Source organism: Vanellus vanellus (assembly GCF_965231255.1).
Source record: "Vanellus vanellus genome assembly, chromosome: 12".
Taxonomy (NCBI): domain Eukaryota; kingdom Metazoa; phylum Chordata; class Aves; order Charadriiformes; family Charadriidae; genus Vanellus; species Vanellus vanellus.
The window spans coordinates 11,277,582-11,303,985 of NC_138917.1; positions in this window are offsets into that span (position 1 = coordinate 11,277,582).

Below are 26,404 nucleotides of genomic sequence, written 5' to 3' on the forward strand. Positions count from 1 at the left end.
TATTATATTGTGATGATGTATGGGATATACAGCTGTAGTCAGTTCTCCTACTGCTATATAGCAGCTATATAGCTGTTTGGGGCAGAAGATAACTGTAGAATCTGAAGAAACCATCTTGGCAGCCTGGTAAAGCATTTCATTGATTTTGCTCATGCTTGTGGTAGATGCTTAGGCATCAGTTATGTTTAGTAGTCTCACTCTCCTGTAGTTGGGAAGACTGTCAGTCTAATTGCTGAACTTTTGCTTAAATTTTAATTTGGTGGCTACCCAAAATAATTTGGTTCAGGTTAGATTGTGAGATGCCAAGTTTTGTCCACTGAGAGCTCTGGTGTTTATCTGAGGAAGATGAGGTCTTGCTAGAAATGGTCCTTCATCACCAATCTTCTCTCCTTACTGACAGTGAGAAGGACTTGGCATTTGATTTAACAACTCCCTATGGGTGGTCCAAGCCCTCTGTTATCTCTCCAGGAGCGTATGCCCATGTGGGACACGACTCTTTTGTGCCTCTAGGCTACCAAATCAGCCTGTTTCTCCTGCTGTAGCAATCATGTGGCAAGGGAAGGGGAGGGAAAGGGGGAAGGTTAACTTCTAGTTCTGATTCATCACTTTTATTGAACTTAAATTCTTTTGTTTTAATGCACACTTGATTGAGCCAGCATTTATTTGAACGGTTATGGTTTGTAGGAAAAAGAGACAGTTGAAGAAAGAACAAATGAATCTAATGTAAATCAAATACTTAATGCTTTTATAGAAACTACAAAGCCTTAAATGTGTATTCTTAATGGTAATTTTACAAAACTCCACTAAGCATCTTCAAATGGAGGTGTGACAGTGATTGTTTCAGTCTGGAGATGGCTTTCCTTTCACATGCTAATCATCTGCTCATGGTGATATTTCTTAGCGTAGTTGCAGTCAGCGAATTGAATAATTTATGGAATGAATTTTGTTGTAAATTTATTGTGTCACAAGCAGGTTGTAATTTCACTAACAGTACACTTAAGTTATTAAGTAAAAAAAAAATAATGTGGTTGATAGGATCGTGCATTTGGAGGTTCTCTTGCCCCCTCCCCAACTAGTTCTCATCTTATATATTTTCAAACAGAGTATTTACCTAATTTTTATTCAGAATCTGATCTGAGAAAGAGAGAGAGAGAGGACATTAACATAAATGGGTTTGCATTTGCACACCATTGTTGAATCTGGTAGTCGTAAACAAATTACAGAAGATTTTATATAGACAGAAATAGCATTAAAATGGCATAGCTCCATTGCAGTGCTGCCTTCGCTCCCTATTTGTTTCTGAGTAATTGTCCTTCGCTTACAAGTGATGAAGTGTTGAAGTTACAAGCAAATCTGTAGAGAGAAGCGGAGCCTCTTGTTTCTTCCCCGACTTTGGTGTTAAGATAATTGGGAGTCATTGCTAGGAAGTTGTTTCTGGCAGCCCAGGGAAGGAAGAGACACGCATCCCCTGCACCTGCCAGCCAGGGCTTGGACCAGTAGTGGCCTGGGGGGATGCTTGGCCAAGCCTGCACAGTAAAAGGGAAGGGTTTGGTTGCCCTGATTTTAGTCTTTTGTAGTTCCTTATGCCAGAAATGCTCGTATCACCCCTGGGGTGTACTGATATTTTCTATCTTCACTGACAACATCTGCATACAACTCGTGTTACTGTTTGTTTGGAGGCAAGTTAAACAAGCATATGGTCTCACACGTCACGGTGTCCTCCGTGTTAAAGTAGAATATAAGGAAATAATACCATATCTAGGATTTTATGTTGGGAATGGGGAGCATTCATCAGTCCCTTTTTGTTCCTGTACCCCAGTTATTTCCCAAGACATTTGTCTTTTTTGTTTTCAGCTTTCCTCTGAAAGCTCTCCTTGGTGTTTTGCCAGAGCAGCAGGAGCTCAAGATTCTGTGTTTGCATTTTGGTTGTATAGTTTGTTTTACAGCTTCTCAGGTGAAGTCTTGCGTGGTGTTTGCAGGAATAACGTGATTTTTACTGTTGGGTGGTACTTCTGAGCCTCCATGAGAGGCCTGGAGAGGTTTATTGGTGCAACTTCTGGAGAGTTTTTCTACAATCTCAAAATGGCTCTTTTAAAACAGCTGTTGAAACTGTATCTAGTTGCTAATTGTTAGTCTTAGGACATGGGCATTTTAGGTAAAGGCCTGCTCTTCCATTGTTTTATATGTGCTGATATGTGCAGTTTTTTGCATCACCATAGCTATAATAAAGCCTGCCTGTCCTCTTCCAGGTATTTTTTTTTTTTTCGGTCCAGCTTTTTCTCTTCTCTGCCATCCCTTGGAGATGCTGAAATGATTTAACTGTGCCATTATGGTTTTGACATCTGTTTTCATGTGCAGTAATGGAAGGTGACAACTGAATTTGGTAGTTACTAAATGGCCAGGGACCCCTCGTGCATCCTGGCATTTCCAGTAGGACTTTGGCAGCTGGAAGGTTCATGGAGCTGGAGCTGCTTGTGATATATAAATACCATGAAAGGCAGAAGTGTTGTGATTGTTTATTTAATTGTTTAAATATGCCAATGTTAATACATATAATTACACAGTATAAACACATTTAATTACTTAAATGAGCTAACTATTTTTGCATATTAGTCTAAAATTGCAATCAAAAGTTCTCAGTGGGTGGCAGATTTAGAAAATAATTTTTCTCTCTGATGGATGCCTCTAAACATTTCTTTTCTGTTAGGAGCAGAGGTGACGTAGGGCACAAAATCCAGGGGACCACAACTGCACAATTTAAAAAATATGCAAAAAATAGGTTTCCCTGTCTCATTCAGGTTTTAATGGTGATCTTGAAACTAGCTGTATAGCAGGTGAAATGAATGAGTGCACTACTGTCCTCATGGAAATTGTAGATACTGATAGCATGTGATGAGTGGGTACAATATTTTTTTTTCATTTTGTAGTGGGCATACTAACACAGAGGAGCAGTGAACTGGTGGTGCCAGGCTGGAGAGCAGGACTCGGTGCGTCCTCAGTGGCTGTGCCAGGAAAGCTGCATGGCCCCTCGTCTTCAGCTTTGACCACACTTGTGCTACACTTGGGCTAGAAGTAACACAAATAAATCTCTCTTTTTAAAGCATTCCTCACGGTGTTAAAAAATGGACTAGTCGATTAAATTAGAATGGATTTGTCACAATAATGTTTCAGGACTAAAGACTTCATTGAAATCTCCTGTATGGACTTCGGTTTCATTAGGTTGCCTCTCTCCAGCTACCTTCTCCTGCTACTGTAAATTGCAGTTAAAATTGAGAAAGCATTTCTACGTTTCATTCCTCAGATGAAATTCCTCTTAGAAGCACTGTATTGTAATTATGGTTGTGTGTGTTAAATTTTTAATTTGATTTTTATTTGTCTATTCAATTGATATAATTGATGTGCATCCCTTCTCCCTCAGGATACAGGTTAATAACCTACTAACCTCAGAATGAAGGAATGATAAAAGGATACCACGCTAGGGTTTAAGGGACCGTTTATAATATATGTTTTTATCTGTAGCCTTATTTTTTGTCCTCTCTAGCCTACAGCATTTTGTACTTCCAAAGCCTTAATAGGCATTAAAAACATTAATTATTTTAACTTTAGTGAAAAGAACGATTCATACTGGACCTACAAGGAGGCTAATGATATTACCATTTTGAAATCTTACAAAACAAAAGAGAAAAATAAGTTTTATAAATAGAATCAATTTTTGTTCATTGTATGAACAGGTACTTCTTGGTTGCTTTTGGTTTTGCATTTGTTCAAACTGCAGAGGGTACTTGCCAAACAAGTAATACTTATAATCTACAAAACATGATGGAAGTGGGTAAAAGAAATATTTAGATAACATCAAGGCATTTGCTAACTGTGGAGGATCATAAGATAACACTGGAGCAAGATAAAGTGCAAAGGTATCTGGGTTAGGGTAAAATACTTTGCAAATTCATTCCTGATACCTGTTTTCTTAAGTGAAATAGGTCCTTTCCCGTGGTAGTGCGTTAAGGATAATCACCCCTACAGATCACAGTCCAAAGTCAAATTTCCTACTGCAGCTGGAGCTGGAAGGTCAAGCTGTTTTGCCAGCTCCAGACCCAAAGAGAGTCAGAAATGTATTAGTACTGGGATGATGAAAATGCTAGAAAAGGCCCTCCTTTGCTGCGTGTCAGCTTGGGGACATTCACTGCCGTGAGCAGCCTCTCCCGACTCCCACTCTTTGCCAAAAACCTGCTGCTTTGGGACTTCACAGCTGTCACTTGTGCCCTGGCAGGACACATCGCTTTCCAGATTCCCTTCTGGTCCCTGCTCGCTCTGGTTGTTAGCTGGTGTGCAGCACTTCATAAAGATGCATTTCTTCTGGGACACCAGTGTGCAAATCTCGCTGGAGTTCATGCTGAACCCTGGCCAAGCCTGAAGTTTATTCTAGCGGAGAGAAACGCTTTCTTCTAGGTTACGAAGCTGGAAATGGAGTGATTAAATGAGCCAGCAGTAAGTGCAGAATTAGCACATGGCTGAGTCCACTCTCTTCTGGATGACGCTGGAGGTCTCGGAGGAATAGCTGGGCTGGGAGGACAAGGAGAAGAGTACCAGCCCCAGCTGTTTTCTCACCTTCCTGTTTTGCTGAGGGAGTGAGTGCCCTGAAGTGCTTTGTAGTCAAACATTTCAGCAAAACAAGAAAGCCTATGTGTTGAGCGGAATAACTGAAATGCTCCCGAATACATTAAATAAGCATCCCAAGACATACAAATCTCATGCTTCAGAAAGTAACCAAGCTATCAGCTGCTTGAAAGTGGATAGAAAATTTGCCTTTGTAAGTTATCCAGTGCTGCGTTGGTGTGGGCTCTCTTGAGGCTTTCTCTGGAGGACCTGATGCTGAAGACACAAGGCTGCTGCATGGAGGCTTCCTCCCATGCTCTGTGGGAATCCCTGGGTTGGCAAATGAGCTCAGCATCCTGCAGCCAAATGGAAACTTTCCTTGGTGTTGTGCCTGTTTTAATTAACTGGTAGTACCGGATAAACAGTTCCTAGGTCAAATATTAAATGGGCCAGCTCGTCCTGTGTTTTATCACGGTGCTATTCCAGTACCTTCCACGTGTAGATCAAGGTTAAAGAGGGTCTGGAAAGAGCAGACATCTGTGCCCATTGTGCAGTGAAGGGTAATGAGAACTGGGGACTTTTTCTGAAATGCTTCAGCTGGATATGGAAACGAAAACTATTAAATTTGTAACTGATTACTCTTGAGGGAGCTGATTGGTAAAAAATTACAGCATTTTCTGTATCTGGTAGGAAAGGCAGAGGATTGCAACATCATATGTTTGTTGGCCAGTGGAGAGCTGCTTAAGACCTGAAAATGATGATTTAATTGATTAGACATAACCTTCACATTTATTAAACTATTCCCAACCATTAAGAAGTTGCCTTTGCCTGTTGGGAATAATGAAAACTATTGATGAAAGTGAGAAACTTGTGCAAACTTCTTCGACTGCTCCCCATCGCAGCTCACACTCTTTGGCCATATCAACAAAGGCCAAATGATTTACATTTAAAATTGTTATACTAAACAGGTATATGTGCAATCTTTACAGAAACTAGCATAACTGGCTCTAATGCCTTTATAAATACATTCAGTGGTCATGGCCTGTTCTGTGGGGAGAAAACTGAGTTTGCTGTGCGAATGTCAACTCTGAGTTTCTTGATATGTGTGTATATAGTCTCATTTTTAAAGACATATGACTAGAGAGACATAGCTTCCTTAAAAATTAACCTAATTGTAGTGTAATCTTGGACAGTCTGCATAACAATATGAAAACTGCAAAGCAGGAGCTGGAGGGTTCATAAGCCATGAAGAGCTTTAGCAGTGTAAACAATGTAAGATGAATGAGCCACACTGCTGGGGACGCCACTCCAGCACCCAAATTGAATCAGAGACTCTGGGATTTAAAAATAATGTGGCTTTCTGCTGAGGTAAAGCAGACTCTGTTTTGTTCTGCCAGGGCTCGTCCCGGTTGCAGTCTTCAAGCAAAGATTTCAGCTAAAAGCAACAAATAAATAAATCATTGGGAGCATCCATCCTTGCCACAAGGAAGGGACAGATTCATCATCCATGGGTGGTCTTGTGCCCAAATGCTCGTTAGGCTTCTACCTGCTCTACATGTGCAATGAGAGGACATGACTTCCTGGGGAGCAGGATGGGAACTGCGTTTGTTCACACGCACTGGATTTTTAGATCAGGCTTTTCTCATTCTTCATAGCAAGTTGCACCCGCTAGTCAACAATATCATTGTTTGTCTTTATTACGTTGTTAACTGTAGACAGGTATGAATCTGTGTGGGCAGAAGTGAATGGTTGGAGAGCTGATGCTGCAGAAAACAAGTGCTGTGCTGAGACTGTTGGGAATTTTCATGCTGGTTCGCACTCATCCCTGTCTGTAATGCTTCTTGCATCTTCTAGGGGAAAATCCAAGAACCTTAGAGGACACTGGTGCTGCGTAATCTCTCCCCAAAAAGTATATCTTATTTTGCTCTCTGGTAGTCAAAGATTGACATAAACCCAAGGGTAAAAAGTTTAATATTCTTTCTAAAGTTATAATTAATTAGGTAATCTTGTTGTTTGTAATCTCGTTGTGTTTGTGCCTGCAGTGACTTCCTTTGGGACAGTCCAACAGCATGCTTTATGAAAACATGTTTTGTTTTGACCCTGTTCATCTAGAATATCATCGTCTATAAGTACATTATTTTTTTGCCTCTAGTATACATTTCCTTCTACTTATTAACATTGATTTTCATTTTCAATCCTGTTTCCGATTCCCCTGCTTTCCTCACTATCCTCTCCTGTGCTAATTACCCTCAAACTTTTATCTTTTCTACCAAACATATTAAAGAGCATAAACTTACCCTGTGACAAGAATGACTTGGCCAGGGTGTAATGCAAAGCTTTTTAATTATTGGAGTGCTAAAAGATGGTCACATATTTAGGGGTGCTGTGAAATCCCCTGTTTAAAGGCTTTATAGAGCAGGTTGTACTCATTCCTGCTTTAATACAGGATTTTCTGCTTGAGCCAGCATCGTATGTATACCTTGTTGCTGCGGGTTGGATTCAATACCATTATTTCAGTTTTCATCCTCTGTTTCAGTGTTTATCCCATAGTCGTTTTACTTTTTGCTAATTATGCCCTGTGGATCTCAGGCTAGGTATTTTGAAAATACTGGATTACTAACCCAACTGTTTGCTTTTCGTGTGCTTGCTGACTGGCACCATAGAGCCTGATTAAAATGCATTGTTACTGATGCCTGATGCTGTCACCTGCACCCCTCCAGAGGTGACTGGGGCTTACCCAGCTGGTTGATGCAGGCAAGCAAAATGTACTGACCAGTGGTTTGCATTGGAGGAAAATGAAATGTGATTTTTGCAGTTATGGCAGTACAGCAGGGAGCTGGGAAAGGAGGGGAGGAACACGGCACAACCAGTGGGGAGTGGGTATTTGGGAGCCTCCCTCAACATGCTGCTCACCCAACTGGGACAGAGGCTTCCTGAACAAACTTCACATCTTCTTGATGAGTTGACAACATTAAGAAATTGATCACTGTGCCTGTTGATAGAAAATCACTGCATGCAACAGGGAATTTCTGTGGTGGGCTGTAATAAAGGATATTGGCACTCACCCTTTGAGACGCTGGTGGGGTGTATTGGCAAACCACAGGATGACGAAAGCGTGCACCTTTTCAATGGATTCAGGACAATTTTGCAATGTCAAGCAGCTAGACTTTGACACTTTCACTTGAAATCCTCCCCCCGTTGTCAAAGATTTGGCTTTTTGCATTACTTCCCCTCTATGGTACGTGTTGTTTTCTTCTCCATTGTGTCAACATAACCAGTGAAAAATGGGTATTTCTGATGATAACATTTTGGGCAACTTCAGGCTTTATAGATTATATCTCACATCTTGAAGTGCACCCAAAAGCTGACAGCCAATACAGTGTAGAAAGCAATAGGAGTTAATAATACATCCAAGTCTCCTGCCACGACCTAAGGCTTTTTTCTTTGATATTATTCAAAATTTAGGCACCTTTCATATTAATTAAATGGTAACTTTCTGTATCCCACGATCAAACTATCCAATAACGCTTGCTCAGAGCAATCAGGAATGACAAAAATAAAGTACTAATATAATTTTATTATGAATGATTTGATCCCTGGGGTTTCTATCATATTAAACAAAGAAACAAATTAACCAGTGACTGAATTAAGTGGAGGAACTTGCATCATGTCGAGGCAATAGATTTTTACATAGTTAAACTGCCAGCTACTTTCATGTTTCAAGTCCAGTTTCCAAGTTTCCCCACGAATTTGCTAGAAATAATTCTGCTGTCATGTGTCATTGCATATGTCAGCATGTAGCTGCTTTTTTTTTTTTTTTTTTTTTAATAGGAAATGTAGTAAAGAAGATCAGAAGAGGAATTTTGAATGCATTAATCTGCATTTCCAAATCTACTGAATCAATGATCGTTCATCAGGACAGTACCAGTGCCTTGGGTGGGGTTGTGAGATTCTGTCCTACGACAGGTCTTTGTGGACGGCTCTGGGCAGCATCTCCTGAGCCTGGCATCACCTGGTTGTGCCAGATGGGATGCTCTCTTGCTTTTACTCTCTTGCTTCCCAGCTTTTAAAAATAATTACCATCTTTATTTCAGCTGTTAATTTTCTGTAGGAGACCATTGCACATATAGACTGTCAAATAGAAGAGGTTCACAACATTTCCCATATTTAGAAAAGTATTTATCATAGCAAAGAAAAATATTTTGATAGGTGGAAGCTCTCTGGCACAGCCTTCTCTGGAGAACATATGCTGCGGTGTGGGGTGCAGCAGGAGCAACTCTCTGCTGGAGGCTGCTCTGACCATGAGCCTTCCCCTCTGCGCTCTGTTCCGATTCCTCCTGGGGACAGCTGTGGTCTGTCACACTGGGGACCCCTCTGTGTTACTGGGATGGTGCGAAAGAAGTTTGCTGGGATGTGGTAACTGACATTGAAAAGCACCTGCGCCTCTCTAAGTGCTACTGCATGTTATGCTATGTTAAATTTTATATTATAAGCATATATACATACATAATATACGATGCATTAAACTTTGCCCTTTAGGGAGCAGTCAGGTACAGAATGGGACCTAGGGTAGCAAAGCACTTTTAATTACCACTAAGGAGGTGAGATGATGTGGATTTCTCTCTGAGATGCACTTGGCCTTGCCGGCATTGAGGTGTAAAAGAGGACCACATTTTTGACTCTAAATGCCTATTTTTTTTTTCTTCAAGTTCAGACTTATGTTTGTGAGGTGGTTCCATGCTGGGACCATAACAGAGGACTTTGGAAATTATGTGGAGTTCAGGCATTTTCCCCACACAAGACCCCATGTATCCAGTCCACAACTGATCCCTTTGCGGCTCTTACCGTATTACTGTGAGCACAGAAAGTTTCCTCTTCTGCAGGAACCAAAGCAGCTCTGAAATCGGAACTGAGCAGGAGCATCTCTGAACACAGTAATGAAAAAAATGGGTTTTCTGTATCATTTGTCTTAAGGCTTTATGGTAATCACGTGCTGTTGGGCTTCTGACACGCGCCCCTTCCTTACAGTGCTGGTGTGTGACCCCAGTTGGTGCGGAGGCGTGCTGTGAGTCCTGCCAGGCTCTCGTGCAGAACAGGAGCTACCCAGAGCGCACCAGCGTCTGATGTCGTGAATGTATATTATTCACTGACAAAATGCCAAGTGTGGGATAAGCACTTCCCTGGCTGAGACAATATTGATAAAGAATCCAGGAATCTGCAATGGAGTTGGGGTTTTAATTGCATTCCTGCCCCCAAAAGCTTGATTTCACAGTAAGATCAATAATATGTTAAAAACCAAGTACAGTAAAATAAATGTATAATGTGCTTAAAATCTGTATGCAGTGCATTACTGCTTTGTTATTTACTTTATTCTGTCTCATTGGGACCCAGTACTGCAGTCTCCCCTGGCAGTGGGCTGTCAGCAGTCTTGGCTCAGTAATGGGGACATGGCAGCTGTGAAGTTTCCCGCATCCTTGTGAGCTGCAGCTCGAGTCCTGTTTATACTTGTCAGTTATTACTTAATGTCTTCGCTTTGGGGCTGTAATGGGCAGGTCTGGCACAGGGGCCAGCGTGGGAAGCTCTCGGGTCAGCCATTTGCCGAAACTGCTGTGGTTTGTCTGCATTTAGGATCGGGGCATAGTGTAGGAGCCAAACCTTTCCCACTCTGCATGGAGCTTCCCTTCATTTCGTACCTGCTCGGCCATGCTGCTGTGGGTCTTTAGTCCTCTTGGCAGCGATGCAGCACATCTGCTGCACCCAAGGGGTGAAGGACAGGGAACCTTATTAACTCCCTCAGCTTTAATACTGGATCTCATCCTAATATGCTGTATCAGATGACTTTGGTCACGTATCTCTCTTTCTAAAAAAGATATTATTATAACAGAAGGATTAATCAAAACTGGGGTAAGCTAAAGCATGCCCGTTCTGGTCAGCCTCTGGTTTCAGCAGTTGTTAAATAATGGGCAGCCTCTTGCTCCTCGCTATAAACATCTGGATGAGGACGCTGAAAGAATTAAATTTTGTGCCTGAAAAATGACATATTGAGTAGGAGCTTTGCTTTCATCTCTGTGATCATGTTTTTAGGAGAATACGCGCAGAGTCTCAGCGTTAACATTCTTTAACTGCTCCTCAAATTACTAATGCTTCACGTTGCTTTAATCCATTCTGCTGTAATAGCTTTATTAGATTAAACTCCCTGCTGAGCAAGTGAGGAACAGTGGGATTATCACACTTCCCTTTGAACAGCCAGTAAAGACAAAATAAATGGTTAACAAAATAGAACAAATTCAGTTTGCAGGTGATCTGCAGTTCTCAGCCTCGTGGACTGTGGATAGGCTCCGAGCGTCCCTATTATTCCTTGCTTGAAAAATGCCTTTTTAGTAGCCTGAAGAAATTCCCGAGGTAAAAAAGAAGTCCTAATGGAATAAAAGTTCCTCTTTCCCCTTTAGATGTGTTGCTAATTGCATCATGCCAACTGCAGGGACAGTGTGAGGAAAACCTGAAACTTTATTTTTAAAAAAAATTTTTTTTTCATAGCTTCACTTTTGACAAAGCCATAGGTGCACCAGTAACAGCCTTTATCCAGTGTCTCCCAGAGTGGTAACTCCTAATGACTGATTTTTTTTTTTTTTTTTTTTTTTTTTAGCAAATCTAATTAACTATTTGAAGTATTTTGTCAAGAGGCTCATGGTTACTATACACAAGCAGTGGGTGGCTCTTCTAGAGTCTCTTAAAAACTCAGTTTCTTCTCAGCATTCTTAAAATCCTCATCTGCTGGAGCAATTTGAATTTTGTTATTAGTGACTGCTGGAAATCATAATTCAATAAAGACTAACTCATTTAAAAATGCTTCATGCTGAGCGTGCATTAGGTAACTTGGGAAACTTAGGAGACACAGAAAAACATATACTAATATTCAGGTCTACACAGGAAATTGGTATGGCACTGAGCAGTTTGAAGGAGGCTTTTTGTATTTTTTTAAGAAGCTGCAGAAAGGTTGGAAGGAATGCAGTTTTTTTTTTTTTCTAGTAAATGTATTCCTTCCCTCTCCCCGGCATTTTTTTCCTAACGCGCTGGCATCTGTCCAAAGGAATTAAAGACCCCAACATACTAGGGGATAGTGAAAATATACATGATAAACACTTCTATAATATTTTCTTAGATAAGTAAGAAAGCCGTCATGTTTCTTTTCCTAAACTCCTTGTATGTCCCTTATTACTTGTCTCAAATAAGTTTGGAAGTTTTAAGTATCTCTCCTGCTCCATCTCTCTAATTCCCTTTATGGCAATAATATTACGGTCATAGAATATATAGTCTTGCCATAGGGGAATGGGCCTCCTGCTCGGGTTTTTAAGCCACATCTGCAGCTGCAGCTGGAGCAGGCTTTGAAAAATATCAGTATTATGAAAGGATGTCATTTTCTAACAATGAATTCTCCTTCAGAGGACGCTGCGCCATTTCATTCCTGCCCAGCGCTGTCCGACAGCTGTCTCCTCTGCAGTTCATTTGCTGCTCGAGTTCACCCTAGGAAATACACAGGGGTATTTTTTCCCAATTTCTTTCCCCACAAGTTGTTTCATCTTTAGAATCACAACATTTCCTGCCAACATCAGAGGTTTCCATTCTTGTCTCCTCTCTCCCTTGTTCTTTCTAGCCATTTTCAGACTTATATAGCCCTTCTGTTTCTTACCATCTCTCCCTTTCATCCCTTGGTCCTCTCACGGTGCCTCCCTCGTTTCAATTCTCCACTTAGCTGGGGTTCAGAAAACAATTGCCGTCTTCCACCTGTTTTTCCTCCTTTGTTGCTCTGTGGTTTGATTTAGCAACTCTTTGTCTGCTTTCCCCTTCTTGGGTTTTTTCTTCTTTCCCCTCACCCTCTTTTTAAAATTGGAGAAAATGATCAATATTATTCCCCCCACCTCCCCCTGATAAGATAATGCTGGACTAATGCGGTGGAGATGGATTTGTTGTCACTGCAGAGAGGGAGGAGAAGGGGTGAAGGTACTCCAGACACGGCAAAGGGTGCTGTGGAAATGGAAGGCTCGCGCAGCGCAGGCAGGGCTGGGCACTGGCAGTCCCTCTGCGGTCAATACGCTGCGAGTCAGGCTGGACAAGCCTGAATAAATATATGTAATTCAGTGGATAAAAACTGGGACAAAGGCCTGGGTTCTTTGCCCAGGCAAAATGCCCATGGAAACAAGTTGGTGTACGTCAGAGCGGAGAGGCCAGTTTTAGGTTGTTTACCTAGGAGATAATTTAGGAAAGCCTGACACGCAGGAATGTACTTCTGCTCAGCTTTATGCCACGGCTTGGTTGTGTTTTCTAGACTTTCTGCTTTATCCTTGTGATCTGTGGCTTTGTTCACTTTGCAGCAAAACAGCGTCTCCCCCTCGATTTAAGATCATTAGCTGTAGAGAATTAGCAGTGCTATGCTGTAGCTGCCATATTTTGAAACTTGCCCCTAAGTGGGACGCTCAGGAGGGAACCCCAGCTTGGTTTCTGACTTGGGTGGATGCTGCATCCACACTGAAAGCTGTTTTAGGGGAGGTCGGGCTTTTAAAAAATTCTTTTTTCTTTCTTCCCAATATTGATGATGTGGGAAAAGTAGGTAAAATTTATTGAGGAGAGAGTCAAAACTTCCCCCATTCTGCCCACCTGTTCAGTGTTTCTGCTGCCTTTCATTTTCTGAAGTGTTACATATGGATTACATATGTCTTTCTGCTGCAGCTCTGCGGCTGAAAAAACCCCAACAACCACAAGGAAATCAATAAACACCTGTTATTCCCAGATCCGCAGTTACTTGGGCTCAAAAGTGCCTGCAGGCAAAGTTAAAACAAAACCCCCGGTAAGTCTATCCGCCTTCACAGCCTCCTGCTTGCCGGCACGAGTTGTTGTTGTTGGTTTTTTTTTTTTTTTTTAATTATTATTTATTTTATTTTTTAATTTATTTCGTTTTGTTTCATCTCGGTGTATCCCGGAGCGGACCCTCCGCGCCGCGGTGACCCGGCCGGGCTGTGCGCTCCCCGCGGCGCCCGGCCCCGGCTCCCGCCGCGTTCCCGGGGCGAGGTTGCCCCCTGCTGCTCTCCTGCCATTAAACATAAAGCGGGATATAAAGGCCCGCCCTGGCACGGGAACAGACTGGGGGTAATCTGCTGGAACCCGATCGTTTGAAAGCAGGTTTGAGTGCGAGATGCTCCTGGTGTAACGTGGTTCTTTAAAAATAAATAAGTGAGGAACACGTTAAGTATGGTTCCTTTTCTTCAGGAAGGAAAATCCGTATTGGAAAAATACTTTTGAGCAGTTACTGATTGAGGAATGAGCGGTGAGAGGCATGCATGCAGTGGAGGACTGCCAGCAGGCGTGTCTGTTTTACCAGAAGTTTTTGCTGTTTTCTATCTGTATTTGCTAAGGCTTGATTGAAGACCTGAAGTTTTGAGAATACGTGTTCATTCAAGACATCTATCTTGCTCTCAAGAGTTAGTTTGCAACTGCATTTACCTTTGCTAACTATAAGTTTACACTTACTAAATGACATGGTACACTAAGTATATGACTTTATTTCTTCAGCCTATATCTGGTTCAGCTCTACGGCGAAGGTTTAGCACTTCCCCCCCCTTGCCAAGGGATACCCCAAAAGCGTCTGGTTCCTCACTGTCTGTTGTCAGAAAAGAAGCAAGGTCAAGGCTGGCCCTGCAAATCTCTGAAAAAGCCTGGCTCATTTTAGCCCAAAAGGAACCAGACCCATGCAAATTACTTGGCAATTTAATCCTGATGTGTTAGAGTAGTGCAAGCCAATGTGAGGATGCATAATAGCACGTTGTTGGAGGTGGATGCTTTGTTCCACCTCTTTAAAAGACATCGTTCTTGCTGACGAGAGGAGCACATCGTATCACAATTAAAATGTGTGGCAAATACTTCTTGGCATGCCAGCAGGTAGTGCCTTTTTATAGTCCTGGGTATCATCAGAGACCTGGAAATAATGGCTGAAGCCAGCACTATGAAATATAATTTCGTTAACTGTATGAAAAAAAGAAAAACTCAGAAAATTGTTATGGCATTTTAACTAACTTCAAGTGTGCTGGCTGGTTCAGTCGCCCCTTTGATGTTGCAGCCGGGTGACCTGGCCTCCCCCGCCATTCATCACTGACTGGAAATCAAACTTTTCGGTTCTCCTGCTTTACAGTCCTTCCTCTGTTCTGCTAATAAACACAATGTTATTTAAAATAACCATTCAGGAGGCGTTCAAAGGGGATATCCATATATGAATTTTAGTGAGAGTGCAGTTTCTTGCTGCCAAGTCCTAACCTTCAAAATGCAACACAGAAAAAGATAGCATTAATCTAAATACACGGTGTTGGATTTGTGAAGTGAGGGGCTCACAAATCCCTTCGTTCCTGTGGTGACTCTGTGATCAGAACCTTGGGGGAAATGCTTTTAATTATTTCATTTCACCTTCATTTTTACAGTGTCAATCTATGGTTATGGTAACAGCTATGTAAACACCAAAAATCCTGTTTGTTAAAAGCATATGATCCAAAGTGAAGTAGGTCATTTCTTCCTGACAGTCCCTGGACACTTCTCAGCCAGCGGTCCTGGTGGCAGGCAGCATTGGAGAGCTGTCCTGGAAGGGAGTGAGCTGTGGCTGTGGTGGACATGGTGCGTGTGTAACTCACGTGGACAGTGTGTGTGTAACACCAGCTTGAACCTTGTCTCCTGGCCTCATTTGAGTTGTGAACTCGGCAGTGATGTTTTAACTGCTTTATTTCATCAATACTGTCCGAGAAACAGGGCTTCTGAAGAACTTGGCATCTTACCCTGTTTTGTCTGTACTGTACTAACAGCAAGGACGCTGTCATTGCCATTTCAAAGTGACACGATGTTTGCCAGCAGCCCCCGCCACAAGCTGCCTGAGCACTGCACATTCACTGTCCCTGGCGGGGAACGTATGCCAAACCCACTCCAGGATGTCATGAAGGAGAAAGTCAGGAAAACCAGCAGTGTTGCAATTTAAGCAAAGTAAAAAAACAGCGGTAGGTGATTGCATCATGTATGTTTCCCTCTGTTGTTTTCTGGGTAGTGTCACCATGATCTGCCGTCATTTCCTTCCCCCTTGGTTCCGCATTGCACTGGACATGATGAAGAGGAGCGCTGCCTTGGGCATGGGAGAAAGGCAGAGGCAGAACTGGAGCACCAAAACACAAAATAGTTATCTTTTTTTCCCTAGCTCCTTCCCAGCCCTGCAGGTGCCCTCACTCCCAGCGTGGCTCGGCTTGAGCACATCTCCCTAGCGACTGGCAAGTTGCTCTGTGCCTGAGGAGCACCAAAGGCATGGGGATATGTCCCCTGGGGATGAAGGAGCACCGGGGCAATAGCTGTGGTGGTTCATGCACCAGCCAGGGGAAACCCCTTCACTGAGATGGTGCTGGTGCTTGATTAGAAGAAAATTAGTAGAGGATTTTGAGTTGTTTTGGACTTTGGACTCTGGCACAAGTTTATTCTGAATTTTCCCGCTGATCCCTTTTGAGCAATTGCTTTTTCAGTATGTTGTCTGTATTGTGTAGGAATGAATCAAGTGGGCTAGGAGAGAGTTCTGGTTGGGTTAACACAGCTCTATGTTGTTTTTTTCATAGGCTGTATATTTTCTCCTCTTAGATCTGGTTCTTTTCATCCTCACTGCCTCTTTGCCTTTTACCTTTCTAAAATTGCTGCAAAGCATGGCTGAAGCAGATTGCCAGGTCCAGCCTTAAAGCCCCGCTGCCCACCACAGCCCCCCGAAGCCGGGAGCAGTTGGGGGTCCCAGCCATCAGTGGAAGAGACTGTTGATCAGTGCTTTTCCTTTTAAATCTACCATTGACTAATGTTTTGAAGACTGGATTTTTTTTTTTTTTAATAATATATACATGGTAAGGAGCAGAACGATGTTATTGTCTGCCATTTAACACAAGTATGCCTTATTGGGAGGAGGGAAAGCTGATCTGGTTTGTGCGCATTTCAGCTTTATGTCAGTACGGACTCGCCCGGCTAACAAGAGTTGTTTTAATCTGATCTGTTTTATCTGTTGTGCATCGAGTAACAGACGTGTAAATCTAATACAGTAAATCGCTGTATGTATTATGGCAACACCATGGAAATATTTCTTAGCAGCACCGGAAAAAAAAATAAAAATTTTCTGATTTCTTGCTGAATATGGAATGGAAAATATGTTGATTTAACTCTAAAAAAATGCACGGTCGATTTAAGGGGAAAAAAAAAAAGTAAGAAAGAAACCCTTTACCATATCTAATTTCATTAGTAAACTGTAAATGGAAAATGATGAAGAGGTAAGATTTCAAAGGGCTGGTAACCCACACATTTTATGTAGCATTAATCATGTGCTCTTAATTTTTCTGCAGCAGAACTCTGCAGCACTGCCTTCCCGCTCCGTGATTCCCAGGGCGGTGGGCGAGGGCGAGTGGTGGAGCCCGGCTGGGACCCCCCCGTGGCAGCGCCCACTGGCCACACCACAGCTGACATGGGGACGCCGCGCAGCCGGCCCCACCCCGCGGAATGAGATTTATGGCCACGTGCCGGAGGTTTTGTGCCTCTCTGCTCAGACTGATTTGAAACACCAGTTTTCTGCTGGCGGCTCGTGTTTTCTGCTTTACCCTTTCAGGGGCTCTTTCTCTTCCAGGCTGTAAAGAGGGTTAAGAAAGGAATTGTCTCTATTATGGTAATTAAACTCCCAGGAAACAGCCTCATTAGACTAATAAAGAGTAAATAAGGCAGGAGAGGGCACACTTTTCTTTCCAGTAGTTGAGGGCAGCAGTTACCTCCCTTCCTTCACCCACCCGCCTACTCCCCACTCCTTGGTTGGGGCAGCAGTGGCCTGTGCCCCTGTCCCTGCTCCGGTCCCTGCCCCTGCTTGCCCCCACCTGGCCTCTGCACCAACCTGGAATGCATCACCCCATCATAACTTTCCCAGCAGTTTTCCTCTTGGGCCAGAGTTTTCCTTGCTCGGTTGCAGGACAGGGAAATAGATATTTCTAATGCTCAGGGAAGTTTCTGATTGTGTTGTGCTTCTCTTCATTAAAAGCACTCCCTGGTTTTCTTGCCGGCTTCACCTGCGTAGCCCCTGGTTTGGAGCAAACGCAGTGAAGGGCTGCAGCGCACACTTGCTGAATGCCTGTAACAAAATCCAAGTGACAGACATTGGGTTTTGTTTCTTGTAAAAATGACATTTGTGGCACACTTCTAGGCGATATTTCTTCTCCAACGTTGACCTCAACTGAGGCAGGGTATCGTGCTGAAAATGCACACGTAGCTCTCCTGCTTCTTCAGAAAGCAGATTATGGAGGGAGAATGAAATTAACAGTAAAAGTATTAAAATATTGATAGCAATCATTCCATGTCCTGGATTTACTAATTAATTATTAATTTTACCTTGAAGGTTAGTGTAAGAGATGGACTTTACTTTATCATGCCTTCACTTAGCAGGATGTTTGACTATATATTTTTAAACATTATCAGGTCTCTAGCAAATAGCTCTCATTTTTTATGGTTAGCAGTTGGGATTTGCTTTGTGTGGCTTCATAAAGTGAGAGAAAAGATTATGTTGTGAAGGTCTTGGGGAAACGATACCTCTGTCATGTATTAGTAATTCCTGCTGATCTTTACTGCTTGCTGTTCTTTCTGTTCAATACTTGTTGCTTTTCCGTATCGAGGGACCTTTGCAGCGCTATACAGAGTAAAGAAATGTCTTGATACTGTAGGCTTGGCATTGCGAGACAGTTGAAAAGGTATCGGTTTTGCCTTAAACCCAGGAATACTGGCGACTGGCGGGGTGGTGGGCACGTCCCTGGAGCAGGGGTGCCCTCTCCACTTGTCCCCCAGCTCTCAAGCATGGGTATGCACCAGGGAAACCTGCTTTTGCAGCCTCCGGGCTGGGAGCATGCGGTGCTGGGGAGGTGTTGCTGCATCTGGCTGCAACCAACAGCTCCTGCCGCTGCAGGCTCTGTAAATACCAGCTACAGGCAGGGAAGCCCTGGCTGATCTCATTCTGAGGACGTGCAAGCTGGATGTTGTCTTTAAATAAATGCATAAATAACATAATTTAATGAAAACTGTTAGCACATATACGATTCATAAATATTTTTTAAACTGGGCAAACTTTTGGATTTACTGTGAAGAATGTTTTTTTCTTTAATGCAACTTTAGTATTGATATAAGATTCAAATATGGAAACATTTATGTGCGTCTGCGGCTTTGCTCATGAGAAATCGTATTGATTTCAGTGAACTATACACACGAGGAAGATCAGGTCTGTATGTGCAGGACTGGAGCTTTACTTTTGTAAATTTCCCATTTCCTTTCTTGCATCAGAAAGGTTTAAAAGATCTGTTTTACTGTCTTGAGGGTAAATGCCTTTCATTTCTGAAATGGTAAAACCCGCTTCTCACTTGTTTCTCTTAAAGTGGACCCAGTTTTAAATGCGGACAAATGGAAAAAAGCTTCACCAGTCTCCTTGGGGGGAGTGAGGTTGCAAACCTCCAACTTTGGAAACAATTGTTTTCATTTTGTCCATTTTAAAAGGGAATATTGGAAAAGGAGAATTTAGTTGTAGCATTGTGAAAAACAGAACTCGACCCTTTTAAGATAAAATTAAGGAAATTACAGCTTGCTTCTGCATGCTACTTTCCACTTTTAGCACCTGCAGTGTGCAGGTCCCAGTGGAGCTTCTGATGTGCATGAAGACGTGGTTACACTCTTTGCAGGACCAGGACTATACTTCTCCATGTCTCTGTCATGTGGAGATGTACACAGGTGCACAGGGATGGAAATGTTCACTTGAGCAAACTCGTGTAACTTTTGGAGGCTTGCTTGCTCAAAGAAGTTATAATGTCCTGCTTTTTTTTTGGGGGGGGGGGGAAGAGGAGGGAGGAGGAAGATTATGTTTGTTCACTGAACAAATTGGCAAATTTTGGCTTATGCAGCCCTGTAAGGTACCAGGAGTTTCTGCACTGGTTTGCCACTTATCACTGTGATTTAGATATTGATACACTTAAAAGCTACAAATACACTTTTTATCCCCAGTGCTTTTTAAAGATCTTTTAAAGGTCTTTTCTGCTGGTATTTTGTTTTAGCACAACCCACACACTAACTAGAATATTACAAGTCCATCAGGGGCCGTTAAGCATAAAGATGCAGACGCAGCTTCTGACTGCGGAGGCTGAGAGGTGCACGTTGCCAGGGATGGGGTGGCTGTGTTGGAGGCCCCCCCATGCCATCATCCTGCTCTCACTCCCTTTCCATGAGTGTCCTCTACGGCCACCACAAGACCAAGGTGCCACCATAGAGGAACCTGGCCGTGACGCCGGTTTGGTTGATCTTCAAGAAAGAAAACGCTCCATCTGCACAGAGTCAGGTCTCAGTTGTACCGATGCAGATGCACATTGACTCAGCTGGGGTCAAGGAACTGGCACTGGTATAAGGGAAATGTGATTTTAAGAAACTTGCTCCTAATTACTCCCCTCCTCCCCCTTTCAGGGTATCGTTTCCAGCAGAAAAATGCAATGTAGAATCCATTCTTGTCCACATAATTGCAGGGTGTCTGTCAGCGCAGTGTGATCATATGTGTGCATATGACATAAAAGCAATCAGTTTATGGTATCAAAAAGAAAGAGCCGAAGAGAGATTTTCCTGCCATATTACATGACTATCTTTGTGTCATTTCTATTTATAAGTTATGGGAATAAATACAGGATTTAGTACCAGTTCTGGAGAGACTGGCTGGAGCAGATACAACACTGCCACTTTCCTACTTATTAGCCATATCAAAATGTTTTCCCCCCAGATAATGATATTTTCAGGATAAATTATAAACTGCAATACTTTATATCTGCAAAGGAGACGGAGCTTCCTGAGCTCCTCCCTGTGCTGATCCTTCCACCATGCCATGCTGAGGGCGATGGTGCCCTTTGTGCCCAGGGCAGTGGCTGGCAGAGACGAACCATGTCTCCCAGAGGTGTCCAGACATGTCGTGGGAACAGGAGAATGGTACCACCAAGAGGGGATGAGCTGAGCCCTGTGAGCCCATCAAACCACCTGAGCTGCCTGCTTGTGAAGAAATGTTTTTACGCCCATCAGGAGCACGGACAAGTGTGTTAGATTCAGTTATCTCAGGCCTTGTGCAGCCTCTCCTCTGCCTTGAAGAGCAGACTGTAAGGCACCTTCTTAAAGTTTTTCTTTGGTGCACCGTTTGTGGTTTCTCTTAGAGGCTCTAAGGTGGAGAGATGAACTTCCAGAGGTCCTAGGTCTGTGAAAAGCCCTCCAAAGCCTTACATGAAGCAGGCAAACATTGCCTTCTGCTCACAGATGACTGGTTTGGGACAGCTACAGGCACAGGCAGTTTTCAGGAGTCAATCTCCGCACCCCTGGGGCAGGGCTTCCAGCAAAGTTCTGCAACCCCCTCGCCCAGCAGGAGCTTCACGGCTTCAGGGGTATCACTTTCCTACTCCCTGCTGTTGCAAGTGATTTCTCTGAGCTCAGGGGTGTGATGCTGACCCCCTTGTCCCTCTCTCTCTGCCAGGGGACACGGATTCCTGAGTTTCCTGTGCCTGGAGCCCAGGCAAGAGGTCCCCCTGCCCCCAGACAAGTAGATCCAATAAGATATGCCTTCCACAAAGGCAATTGGGGCAATACCAGTCATATGGGGTGACAGACAGAGACTTTTTTCTTGTTCATTATGGCTTTTGCAATGGAAACATTTTAGGCTGTTTTGCTGCAAGTGGACCAGCAGCGAGATGCACAGGCCAGGATAGAAAGCGATTCTGTCTGAGCAGCCCCTGCTTGTGCTCTGCAGCACTCTTCCTCCCCTTCCAGCCATCCTTATACTCGTGCCTCACCGGGTGAGGATTTGCAGCGGCTCCTTCCCCGGGAGGTGGCTGCTCCTCCTGCCTCCCAGGGCTAGCTCTACCACCACTCACTCTGGAGCTGCGTCTTTCCTTGAGCCTGGTACCGAGCTCTGATTTTCAGCTAATACTCAACAGTTTACGCCAGTGAAGGGCTTGGGCTCAAGAGAAGCTGTTATTGAGCAGGAAAGAGAACAGCAACATGATACTAATGAGAACCACTTTGGGATGGAGAGGGGGGCAAGTTATGGTCCAGAAACCTGCTTCTTGGCATCTTTATTAGGATATCTCTTAGTTGTCACGCAGGGGGGTCATGGCCATGTGGACAGGAAAAATAAAATGACTGGTGGGTTTGCCTTATGTGACTGATGTGTTAAAGGTGATACTCTCCTTCATTAACAGCACTTAGTGTTGGAGGACACTATAGGACACTCAGGATGAGTACAGTATTTTTAACAAGTAATTTAGAGCCTGTCTTCACTGCGTGATTAGCTTGAGGTATAACTTGAGAGCTGCCAGTAACCCGACGCTTGTGCATGTCTTTAGCTGGAGCCAAAGGGTGCTTTTACAGGGGGCTGACCGGGCAGCGCTGGTGCGAGGCTGAAGCTGCTGCTCGTGCTAATCGTGCCGTGGGGCTGAGCCGGCTCCTCTAAGCATGCCTTGCAGCTCAAGGGCTGTTTTACAATGCTGACGGCTCTCACTCAGAGCAGACTAACTTGAGAGGAGTTAATTTAAGTGTAGATAGCTTCAGCTGACAGTTAAGTGAGGACAACCCCATAGAGAGCTGAGAAACTGGATGTAACTTGAAAATACACAGAGAAAGTTGGGAGACGGCACATATCAGTTCTCAGTTAAATCCTTTTCTTTCTTTTTTTTTTTTTTTTAAATTCTTTCCACAGTAGCAGACTTGCAGCTGTTAACTAATCCCATAACAAGTGGCATTTAGCCACACATTTTCCAAATTAAATATGCTTGCATGTTGGACTAGTTTCATACCCTGTAATACAAATACTTTCCCTGCTGGGAAAAAAAAAAAAAATTAAAAGAAAAATCCTCTCAGGCGTATGAAGAGTGGAGAGAGGGAAGATGGTGTGTGTGCATGTCTGCGTGCGCTGCTGGTGCAGCCTGTGTGTAGCTACCGCTGTCCCTGTCAGAGCAGCGTATGGAGATTCTGCAAGGAGCACAACATTTGTTGGAAGATCTGATGGGTTATCAAGGACTGCTCATGCTTAAATTATTAGTTAAGGCTGTGACATTAAAGAATTGTTATTTGGTCATGGTCTCATGGCTGTGTTTTGCTAGGAGGTGTTTGAAAATTCTCGTCTGTGCTGTCACGTAATCTGTACTTGCCCTTTTGTTTCATTTTTTTTTCCCCTGGTCATTTGAATAATGTTTTCAGATCCTCGATTTAATCTGGGTTCAGTCTAGCAACATTTGGAAACAAGCAATTAACTGCACATTTTGTCACAACTTATGCTGGATCTTTTTTGAGGGTGTTTGAGAGCACCTACCCTACCCCCCCCCCACCTCCTGCACATTTTTAAGAATCCCATTAAAAATTTTTCAGGATCCCCACACAAGTCAAATGCATTGTTTCCATGGAAACAATTAATGGGGAGAGCAATTTATAAGACTGATGTAAAAAAATGAGCACTTCATCAGACCCCCTGCTGCTCTGATATACAATCTCAAGGAAAAGTCTGTGGTGGGGTTTGCATAAGCTATATTCTTAAAAGGGGACACACACACACAAAAAGGAGTCTGCAAGTCCTGTCTGTGGCACAGTGAGCGATGCCTATTGTGCTGCGCAGGCATTATTAGCTCTTGGAAAAGACCAGTAAATTCTCATTTCATGACGTCTTTTGAAATGCTTTCCCTTTAGAGAACATTTTTTTTTCCTAATCCCACCCTCTTCCGCAATACACACGTCTGCATTTGGGGAAAGGAATCATGGCTTGTGATATACAAGGCAGCTGGGTCCCCGCGTGGAACCGGGCCTTTGATTAAAAGGCATTCAGGATGCCTTATATTGCACTGGCTTTCAAAGGTCTCGCAGGCTCCCGGTTAGAGACCTGCCTTAAAAGTGTTCTCTTTGTTTTGTTTTATTTTGTTGTTGCTTTTTTTTTTTTTTTTAAATCTGCTATTATAGCTTTCTCCTGACTGATGTTTTGCATTAATTTTATCAATATATACATACAAGCTAAACCAGAATTTGATATTTAAAATGGGGAATGAGCAGTGCACACTGTGTACAGCAATGTCTGAACAGGACTTGATTTGGAATTTCCTAAAGAGCTTATTTCTGGGAAAAAAACAATAAAAATTCCATCCTGTGCAGTTCTGCTGCAGGAGAAGCAGGAATCCTGCATGTCTGCACGCTGAAATACGTGGCAGGGATTTTAGAGCCTGCCACAGAACATTACCTTGCAAATGAAAATTCTTCTTATATCTGCTTCTGTATTTAATGTGGCTGCTACTGCAGCCAGAACGGGCCGACCCGTGGCGGTGGCGTGGGACTGAAGCAGCTTTGGACTTTGTAGGAAAATTCAGCTCAGGGGTCCAGCAGCACTCCCTGCATCTGTCAGCACTGATGTATTGTGTAATAATTAAATGAGTAAAAAATAATAATAATAATGCAGGAGTTGATTTGCTTCTGTTTTCTCCTACTTCTGAGGGTGTTTTCCCTGGCTGGGCTGGAGATATTTTTTCCTGCAGAGGGCACTCGCCATCCACGAACCGCCGCCCGGCAGCGCAGGCTGCCTGCATCCCGAGCAGCATCCCCCCTAACAAAACATGAGATGTGTATATAAAAAAAAATTTAAATTATGAAAGCAAATTATTCCCTTGTAGTGCATGAGGCCAGCTGAAAGAGCAGCTGAGATTTAAGGAGAAGGAAAAAAACCATGGGGAGTGAGAGGGCCAGGCTGGAGGGACAGAGGGTACTGGGGTGCAGGGGTCCGGTGTGCTGCGGTAACGGATGGTAATAATAAAAAAGGGTGAAAAAAGGGAAGGCTCCGTGGCTGGTTTAAAATTTAATAGCATTGGGAATGAGAGAGGCAAATGCTTTAATTAAACCACCATCCAAAAAAAGGGAAAAGCCTATAACAGAGTGGGGTAAATATACCGAACTATTGTTAGTCTGTAGCCACCGAAGTATCAGCTATTGCAGCATTTGAAAAGCAGTATTTATTTCAACTGTATTTCTTTCATGCTTATATATGAGAAAGGAATAGACTTACAAAGACCTCAGCCCAGAGAAATATCGGGATCTCTCTGTGTGAGGCTCTAAAGTACATGTCTGTGATAAATAAATACTCAGCAGCCAAATGATAAAACAGTTTCAGTATTAAGTATTCTGGAGTTTGTGGAAAAAAAAAAAATCTCGTATTGCTAACAAGCTCCCATTGAAAATACATTATAGAAATTGTTCATAGTTATTTTAAAACAGTGTAGAAAATGGTCATGCACTTTCCTATGCCCATAACTCATCAAAGGTGGAAAAAACCCTTGCAGATGCGCTTCAGTTTTAACAGGACTTTCATTTTATTATTTGGTTTTATTACATCAAAGCAGCATGTAAACAAATATATCAATTGACTGTAAAGTCAGCTCTCAAAAATGTAAGTCTGAATATTACAGAAATCTGTAATCCAAATAATTTTTATGTTGCTAATGAGAATTGTGAATTTATTTTTAAAGTTACTTTTGGCTACCTGTTTTATTCTTTCTTTCCTTTTTAATTTTTTTTTTTCTCTCTACAAATATTTTCTACTTTTCTTTTAAAATTTTAGCATTTTGAAATGGAAGGGGAATTCTTTTATTTTACGACGTATGATTTTCATTTGCTCTGAGTCCCTGATTAAAGTAAAATATTACTGATTTGAAGCAAATTCCCTTACATCTGCATAAACATGCCTCCTCTTTATGATGATGAGGGCCGATAGAAAGGTTGTTAATAGCAAATTTTGTTTTGGGACATTCCACTGTATTTTTAAATGCGTGGTTTGGGCTCTCTGGGGCCGAGTCAGGTGAAAAAGAAGCAACAACAAAATGGCAGAGCAATTACTTAAAGAGGGGCTCATGGAGGAGGGTTGTCAGATTTCTGTAGGAAACTCAGGCAGACGGTAAACTGATATGATCTCCCCCGCTGTAATAATCCAGCTTGTTTCACAAATACAAATTATGAACAATTCAAAATCCGTAACACAAATCAGGTTGCAGAACTGTACAGTTTCTTTTGAAGAGGTTTGTATGTTGAAAAGGCTCTTGTAATTTTATTTTAGTAGGTTTTAACTCTGGATTTGAGGAGATAAAACAACCTGTTCAGAATTATAATGATGTTATTTGGGCTCCTACATTTAAATTAACACAACTGTTTCAGGTATTAACATTCTGTTTTCAGTTTTGTAACTCAGCCTTGAAAAATTGGTTCAAGTTAAAAACAGGCACAGAATATTTCAGTCTCATTGTAGCTTTTTCTTAACAAATTTAAATTGTTTTAACTAATTTTAATTTTAGTTGCAATTTGACAATAAAATCAAAGCTTGCTGGATTTATCTAGATTTGTATTTTCATATTTTAAAATGGTTGTGAATTAAAAGGAGCTTGGCTGGTTGTTGTAATTTCATGTTATTTCTTCATTCGGTAGTGAAAAAATAAAGGTGAACAAGAAAGTAAAATGGACTGTTCCCAAGTATACTAATTAGTATGGAGCAATTTTTGTGTGAAAAATATATGAATGTTCATAATTTTTGTGGAGATGTGGGATTTCCCAAATGACAGGACAAACATTATTTGTCTCTTTTTGATACATCTACTACAGAATCTCTTCTTTTAGAAACTGATTCCACATATCCAAAATATGTCTTTATTTTTATGTTTTACCAAATAGATTTGGTTTTATCTTAGTGGGTGTTTTATAC